Here is a 9,509-nt window from a genome sequence, read left to right as displayed (position 1 = left end):
TTGCATTGAAGTTGACTGTCTTTTAAAAATGACTCTTTTAAAACCTTCAAAGGACCTCGAACCGTATGACCGAATACCAGCTCTGCTGGGCTAAACCCCAAAGACTCTTGTACAGCCTCTCTTACTGCAAACAAGGCCATTGGAACCCCCTCATCCCAATCCTTGGTATACTCTACACAGTACTTCCGAAGTGCAGACTTAAGTGTCTGATGGAACCTTTCCAAAGCACCTTGTGATTCTGGATGGTATGGACTAGACACTACGTGTTTCACCTGCAAGGTCTTCATCACTTGGGAAAAAAGTGTAGAGAGAAAATTAGTACCTTGGTCTGTCTGTACAACTTTTGGTAAGCCAAACATGGTAAAAAACTTGATCAAAGCTTTTATCACTACAGAAGCAGTTATTCTTCTCAGAGGAACGGCCTCAGGAAATCTTGTGGCGGCACACATGATTGTTAACAGGAACTGGTTACCAGACTTCGTTTTTGGCAGTGGACCAACACAATCTACCAATACCCGCTCAAAAGGCTCACCAAAGGCTGGAATGGGAACAAGTGGAGCAGGAGGTATACTTTGGTTTGGTTTACCCACACTCTGACAGACATGACAAGACCTACAATATTTCACTATGTCTTTCCTAAGACCTGGCCAAAAAAAATGCTTAAGCACACGAGCATAAGTTTTAGTCACCCCTAAATGACCAGACCATGGATGTTCATGAGCCAGTTGTAAAACCATGCTGCGATACGGCTTTGGCACAACAATTTGATAGACACAGTCAACCTGATCAACACGAGACCACTTACGCATTACGAGACCGTCATCCAAGTAGTATCCGTCGTGCCTGTCAGTCAGGCTCTCATTCTCCTGCAATAACCTAAAACACCCCTCCAAGGTAGGATCCGCTTTCTGAGCATATACTAAAGACGACCGCTTTACCTGCAAAACAGAGTCTTCAGGTAGTTCGGGGTTAACACCCGACACCATATCATCAGTGCCTGAATCCTGCAGGGCATCCAAGACTCCTTCCCCTGTTGTAGAACCAGAGTTTATAAAGGAATCAGATAAATCCACCACATCACAAAATTTCTTATTCTGGGCTCTTGTGACTACACAGGCCGACAATAGGTTGGAACACTGATTCCCTGGGACACCAGACAGTGGCTTTTCTATTATTTCCAGGATAGGCAACACCTTTCCACCAGCTATGTCATTTCCCAGGATTACCTGTACCCCCTTTATAGGCAAAGCGGAGGACACTCCAAATCTAAATTCACCTGAAACCAAGTCAGAGTGCAAGCTCACTGTATGCAAAGGAACCTTCATATACCCCATCTCAATTCCTTGACATAAGATATAAGTACCAGAAAATGTTTCCTCTGAAAAAGGCAATGCTTCAGACAAAATGAAGGAATAGGCAGCACCTGTATCACGCAGGATCTTAACAGATTTCTTTTCTAAGCCACACAAGGAGACTGTCCCATCAAATATAAAGGGATCAAAACAAACGTTGGGGTCACCTTCAGGGTACTTGCAGGCAGAAGCCAATGAATGAACTAAAGCTACACTAGAAGACTGCCCAGCCTTAGGGTTCCGGCTCTCCTGGCGTTCATGTTTGCGTTTGAGTGCCAGACAGTTCGAAGCAATATGACCCATCTTATGACAATAATAGCATTGCACTGAATCGCCACGAGCTAGAGTAGTTACCTTGGGCACATGACCAGGCTCAGTTGTGCTTTTCCCCAACCCCTTGATTTCTCCTGACGTTTTAAAACTATGCTTGTGAGTTAAAACAAATTCATCTGCCAAAATAGCTGCTTGTGCACATGATGACGTTTTCTGTTCATTTATATATATTACCACCCTCTCTGGCAGGCAGTTCTTAAGTTCTTCCATCAACAACAATTCCCGTAAAGCCTCAAAGCTATGAACATCACAGGCATTACACCACTTATCAAAAAGCACCATTTTCTCGCGAGCGAATTCTACAAACGTCTGAGAGGGAGCCTTACGATGTTCTCTGAACTTCTGCCGGTATGCCTCTGGCACCAACTCATAAGCTTTTAGGATAGCAGATTTTACAGTGTCATAATCCATACTCTCCTGTAACGTTAGTGCAGAACACACATCCTGTGCCCTACCCACTAACTTACAATGCAACAGTAATGCCCACATCTCCTTTGGCCAACTCAGACACAGCTATTCGCTCAAATATCCCAAAATAGGTGTCCACTTCGGTTTCCCGAAAGTGGGGCACCAAGGATATATTTTTACTCACATCAAACGTGGCTGGAACAGCTGGATGAGTTCCACCCATGGAACTCGCCAAAACAGATGGAAGTCCGTCCAACAATGGACCGGCTTGGGCAGGGATGGGCTGAGGCTGCTCTAGGTGAGCCACGGAAGACTCCTTCACCTCCAACTCCCGCATACGCATTTCCCTTTCCAACTCCAAGTCCAATTTACGTAAGGCGACGGACAAATCAAAGTGTGCTTGTCGGTCACGAGCTTTCTCCCTCGCCTGAGCGTCAATCTGAAGTCGCGCTAAACGCATTTTCAACCGAGCCCCCTCTCCGGACCCCGCAGAACTCGATGACAACGGGTCATACCGAGGTAAAGTTGCCTTAACCTCTGGTTGGACTGGACTAGCATGCTCACATACCTCACCTTCCATAGCTACTGCGGCTGGAGTCCGAAACCCCTGCTGGGCATCCTGGGTTAATGTATTCATAGAAGACACACTCACAACACCACGGTCCACCAACCTACCTACTACCAAACTCCTGATGTCCTGCTTTAGCAAGTGCCTTGCTACCGGAATATCAAAGTGGGCAGCTACTGTAAGTAAGTCAGCCTTCCTACATCCCTCTAACTGATCCAGAGTAGGATTATCCAGAAACTGTTGTAACACAAAAGATGCCATACCCCACAGCGTTCTACTCAAAACTCAACACAATCACAACCACACCTACTAAACACCACAAAAAATAAATCCCGGATCACAGAGGATCCCGGACGAGCCCCCATTTGTTACGACCCTCAGCTAGGTCTAGGAAGGTGAGAGTCATAACATAGGTGTTTAAGGAGCTGGTGCAGTGTGACCAGGAGAGGAAACAACCAAAACGCCAGTGCTCTGATGCTGATATATGTATTTTAATGGCAACAATTAAGCAGTCTGTATTTCTGCAATAGGGAAAACCCACTGGACGGCACCAAAGAAAAGAAAACCATCAAAAGAAAACAATACCTCAACAAAGTACAAGATAACCCCTAAATTTAACCAATAAAAAAAATACATACAGGGTGCCCGCCCTCTTACCTGGGGTGTATAATCAACAGGCTCCTACGTGGTGCATACATGTATAGGCATGCCTCATCTAGCCTGCAGGTTTTCCCATATGTTAAGCTAAAACAGCACATACACAGGTAGAACAACCACCTGTAAGACACACAGCACAATAGCTGCAGCTTCCATACCAGCAGCAGTAACCACTATTCAAATCAAGACACCGTCACACATGGCCTCCTTGCCTCTCCTCTCCTCAGCCATCTTGGATTTCAGTTTTTATACTGGAGGCTCCTCCCCTTCAGCAACTAGAAGTCCTCCGGATTGGTCCAGGGATGGGAAAGAGTCCACCAATTTCTGAACACCTCATTTCTCATTGGAGACACAAATAGACTTTATGCCCCAATAGAGAAAAGACCTGTGGAACAGCATCTAAAAAGAAAAACAGAGGCACAACAAAGGACAAGTGCCACAGCACGTAACAACTTATAATAAGTGTTTTAGTATTTTTAGTATTTTATATTCTTAAAAGCTATATATATACTGCCCTATTCTATTGTATGCGGTTTTATATGCTGTTGCCATAAATGTGCTATATGTAAAGGAGCAGTCTGCGATTTCTATGCTGCAGCTTGGTGTTAACTGCAGTATCCACTCCAGTATAAGAAAACTCATAAATGTGCATATTATCTTCCAGTACTGCATAATACCACAACAATAAAAGAATGGGCAAATGTGTGCATATGCAAATTTTTGTTCCACTGGTGAGGGGTGTAATTCAAGAGCCGAGAGCGCTAACGGATCTTCCATACTGGTGCCGTGAATCCGTTACACTCAGCCCTACTGCTATGCCGCCGAGGCATTACCCGTCTGCTCCACTGCAACGGCTCTAATGCCGGAGCTGGGGGCTCATTAACTAGGGCTGTGGCAACTGGGCCTGCTACGCTAGGTGCTACTGACTGCTCTCTAGGACTTTCTAGAGCCCACATGTGCTCCTTCAAACATGAAACCTTCTCCATGAGCTAATGATTAATCTACACTTCACATATAAAATTTCCACTACTGACGGAAGAAGGATAACTGTACATGTCACACTCTGCACAAGCAACAACTGACTCAGACATGGTGAAATACATATTAAGTTGTTTGAAATCAGTTGTTTGTCATTATGTTTTTGAAGTGGAAATGGTCTTCCGATAGCTTATGAAGGTTGCTGATATTGGGGTTATGTGTGGATATATAAAAAAAAAATTGATTTTCAAAATGAATAAGCAAGTTGTTCAGCACGATGGCAAAAAAGTGGCATTCGCACAAAATCATTTAATCTAAAGCAGGGGTCAGCAACCTATGGCACATGTGCCACCGTTGGCACGCCGAGACATAATCACTGCCACGCGACACGCTGGACCAGCATTAGCAAAAAAAATTATAAATTATTATAAATTATTATACTAATGGATTATACTTTCGCAAGTGACCGTAGCGCACGACTCCGCACACCTCGCTCGATCCTGCGCGAGCGGCGGAGGCGTTCTTACTTGGCGATCGATCGCGATATAATTTGTGTCCATTTACACCATTTTAACTCACCTCCATCCCCCCCCCCTCCAATTTTATTTGTTGATAGTGGCACAATCATTGACTAGACATGTTAAAGTTGGCACTCCATGTCTCAAAGGTTGCCGACCCCTGGACTAAAGTGTGGGATCAAAAGGTTTGGCTGGAGATCAGGTTTTGGAGGTCCGGAGGCGGTAGAGTGGGGTAAAACCAGTAAGATATGCTCCTCTGCACCTTGGGTATCCTGTAAGGCACTATATAAATTGAAACATTCATTCATTCATTTTCTCTGGAGCTCACTGCCACTGGGACAATGTTAGAACTTAAGAGTTTGCCAGGTTTTTTTTCCCTGCCCTTCTGTCTTTTCCCTTTTTATTTTCTCTCCCCCTCTTTTCTCTTCTCCTCTTTTCAAAATTCTATCTTCTTATGGTCCACCTAACCCCAATTATTCTTATCACTATTGCACTGTATTATACAGAATTGTTATCATTTGATCTGTACATAAATACAAAGTTGTCCTCCAAAGATGGGGTGGAGGAGGTGGGCCAAAAAAAAAAAAAAAGTTAGCCAGACCCGCCACTGGTATAATGTTAGGTTTTTAAGTGCTCTCCACTGGGACAATTTTATGACTTCCTGTTACGACCCTGCATGGTTGTTTGTGGTTTGTGTGAGGTGTTTTGCAGGTTTGGCTGTCCCTTAGTCGTCCGTCAAGTCGGTCCACCTGTGCCGTATGAATTGGCTACACGTTGTTTCGGATTGGCTACTGACGTGTATAAACACACGGGAGCCATGGATAGTGACCAGACCTGATTTGTGCTGGGAGTTCGTACTCGATCTTGTGTTGGCTGTCCCAGATATATATAGATACACACCAATATTTATATCCATCTATATATAGAGTGTATTTAGAGGATGGGGGATCGGTGTTCTCTTTGATGTCTGTTTTTTTTTGTAGGTAGTAGTGCTTGGCGCTTTACCGATTCACACAAAATACTGGTGTTTATTTTTGTTATCATTAGAATTTTTCATATACCGGCCACACCAGACATAGCCTTCACATGTCCGGAACACAGCACAGTCATTAATTGTTTCTCAAGGGACGTTTTTTTTTGCTGCGCCACTAAGCACACATGCAACAGAGCGCAGATCTAGCTTGCTGAAAACGAGGGATGTTTTGAACCACAAATTCTACCAAACATTGAAGAAAAAGATGATTGCTCAAAAGAACTTTTGCTAAAGAAAGGAGCCGAGTCTGTTGTCAGGAAGTATATAGGATTTTAAAGGTCGAACGTGGACCAAACAGTCCCTTACTGGCAAATGCTGTTGAGCAAAAGTTGTCGCAGCTGGTGGTAAACAAGAGCAATCTGATGCACCACCCATAAAGCTCATTTATAATTGACACGTCGCGACTAGCGTGAGGGTTAGGATAGGCAAAAATGACACAATCGCAGTGGTTCCGCTGTGGCATCACAAGCTTATGCACCTCTCGATTTTTTGTAACTTTATGCATTCCGCTCTTCATTGCAAGTTACGTTGCAGGGTTCGTACACCTTTACAAGGTGGAATTTAAGCACTTGTATGGAACTTTCAAGGTCCATTTCAATATTTCACAGCACCTTAAACTTAATTAAACTACATATTTATACAAATAGTCGAAATTATTCGAAATAATTAGCTTTTTATCACATTAAAATAGATGGTACTGTCTCCCCAGTATTCGAACACTGTTATTATTTGTTTAAATATTATGTTATTTAATAAAGGGAAGATATTTGGGACTTTTCAGTACAATACAACTATTGATAAACAGCCCTGTCTACTTTACGTGTAACTGGTTCACATAAGTTGTATAAACCTACAGTTTTGATGTCTGAAAAATGTTTTAAGTGTGTACCTTGAGATACTGCCTCAGGTAAAACTTTCTTTGTGTTTGCGTTACTCTATATCAGTGGTTTTCAACCTGTGGGCCGCAGACGTACTGCAAGGGGGCCGTAGGCCAAAATTCTTTTTTTTCTCCAATAAATAGATAGTTCCAGAAAACGTGTTTAGTTTGAGTTCATTGATTGGTTTGGCTAGTAGAATAACTAGCTAGTTAGTTAGCAACTTTAATCTGAGTGAAACTGTTGTCTTCTGTACACATCATGGATAAATGGTTAAAAACAGGGTCTTTGACAGCAAAAGATCCTGAAGCTGGAACATCTACAAGTGAAGCAGCCACTGTATCTCTTACTGAGAGAACCGAGAAAAGTAAGCATAAATCAAAAAGAAGAAAATACAGTAGTGAGTACCTAGCACTAGGCTTCACATGCACAGGAACAGAAAATGAGCCACTACCACTGTGCTTTGTGTGTTAGGAGGTCTTGGCAAATGAAGCGTTGAAGCCAACCAAGTTACGTCGACATTTGGAGACTAAACACAGCGAGTATGCATCTAAACCTGTGGAATTTTTTGAGAACAAACTTAAAGAATACCAAAGCAGGAAAAAGACCCTTGAATTGGCTTGCTCTGGAACCGATAACGCAAAGCTGTTGAGGCTTCCTACCGTGTTGCGCAGCTTATAGCAAAGGCTGGAAACCCACATACGATTGGGGAAAGTTTGATTTTACCTGCTGCAAAAGAGATGGTTGGCGTGATGTTGGGAGAAAAACCCTGCAAGCAATTGAGTCTCATATCACTTTCTGATAACACAGTTGAACGGCGAATAAATGAAATGGCACATGATGTAACTCAGCAGCTTATAAAGAGAGTGCGAGAAAGTCACTTTTATGCAATACAACTGGATGAATCTACTGACATTGCAAATCTTTCCAACCTTCTTGCATTTGTGAGGTATGAGCATAACCGTGAAATATTTGAAGACATACTATTTTGTAAGTCTCTGCCCACCAAGACAACTGCTGAAGCTATTTTTGATGTTTTGAATGTGTTTATTGTGCCGAACGGAATCGAGTGGTCCAAATGTGTGGGAGTGAGCACTGATGGAGCAAGGGCAATGATGGGACAACGCAACGTAGTCATCGCGCGCGTGAAAGCTGTAGCGCCACTGGTGACGTCTGTCCACTGCAGTTTACATAGAGAAGCATTAGCTGCCAAGAGAATGTCAAGAGACCTTAAAATTGTGCTGGATGAGGCAGTGAAAATAGTTAATTCATTAAGGCTGGGCCACTCCAATCCCGTTTATTTCATGTTCTATGCGAGGAAATGGGCAGCAGTCACGTTCAGCTTCTTTTACATACAGAGTTAAGGTGGCTTTCACGTGGCAAGGTGCTGGCGTGACTTTTTGAATTGACGGATGAAGTAAGAATTTTTTTATTGGACTCAAACTTTGAACTTTCAGACCGCTTCACTGATTTTAAGTGGCTTGCTAAATTGAGTTACCTCTCAGACATTTTTACCCACTTGAATGGACTCAACCTTAGCCTTCAAGGCAAATCAGTGACCGCGTTTCATGTCCAAAACAAAATCGAAGCTACAATAAAGAAGCTGGACATGTGGACCAAGCGTGTGGAGCAGTCAAACTATGAGTCATTTGACAGTCTATCAGATTTCCTGACAAAAGAAAATGCTTCTCTGCCAAATGCGGTTTCAAGACTGATTGTCGAGCAGCTGCAAAATTTGAAAATGCAGCTACGCGATTACTTTCCAGCTCTAGACATTCATTTCAGCTGGATAGTAAATCCCTTTGTCGACATATGCCAAGGAGCCATCGCAAGTCTGAGTGCGTCTGAGCAGGACAGCCTTATTGATCTCTCTTGTGACAGTGCTTTAAAATTAATTTTTTCACAAAAGTCCTTGGTAAATTTTTGGCTTCATGTTGGGTCAGAGTACCATAATCTTTCAGACAAGGCAGTGAGATTCCTGATGCTGTTTCCCACAACGTATCTCTGCGAAACTGGATTTTCTATGTTGGTGGTACTGAAGACCAAATACAGGAATAGGCTTAATGTTGAGCCAGACCTCTGTTTGCAACTTTTTGCACTTCAACCTGACATCCACCACTTGATAGCTGGCAAACAACATCAGCCATCTCATTAGGTCAGTGACAAACGTGCTGTAAATGGTTAGTTTTTTTTGTTGTGTGATTATGCAGTCAGTTTCACAGGTCACGTGAATGGTTGCACTGTATTTGGTTTAAAACGGCAATAAAAAATATTCTAGGGGGGCCATGGAAAGTTTTGGGGTGGGTTAAGTGGGCCTTGGGTTGCAAAAGGTTGGGAACCCCTGCTCTATATTGTTTCAGAGTATGCTTATGAATGCTGCATTAACGCATTTACTGGGTTATATGACACTCTCCTGTTCATTTCATTTAAACAAGTCTGTTTATTCAGCAGAAATGTCATGCAGCACAACCAGGAGGACAACTCTCAGAACCCCATGTATCATCTGCCTCGGTCCTCCTACCCTCATTATTAGACACGCACCTGTGTACACTTAAGTTTCACCAATATAACCTACATGTCTTTGTGTCATTGCAAAATATTGCTGAATCCCAGTAAGTGATCTGTTTTTTTTTTTGGTTCTACCTGGTCTTTGTTTCATACTTCCCTTTTGGATTTGCCCCTTGGCAGGGGCGAGGCTAGGGTATTTTTAGTGGTGCTAGAGCACCACCGTGAGGTTGCTCAGCACCCCCTGGATCAACACATTTTTAAAATATTATATTATGCAAA

This window comes from Brachyhypopomus gauderio, chromosome 9, assembly GCF_052324685.1.
Source record: "Brachyhypopomus gauderio isolate BG-103 chromosome 9, BGAUD_0.2, whole genome shotgun sequence".
NCBI lineage: Eukaryota > Metazoa > Chordata > Actinopteri > Gymnotiformes > Hypopomidae > Brachyhypopomus > Brachyhypopomus gauderio.
This window is presented reverse-complemented; position numbering follows the sequence as displayed.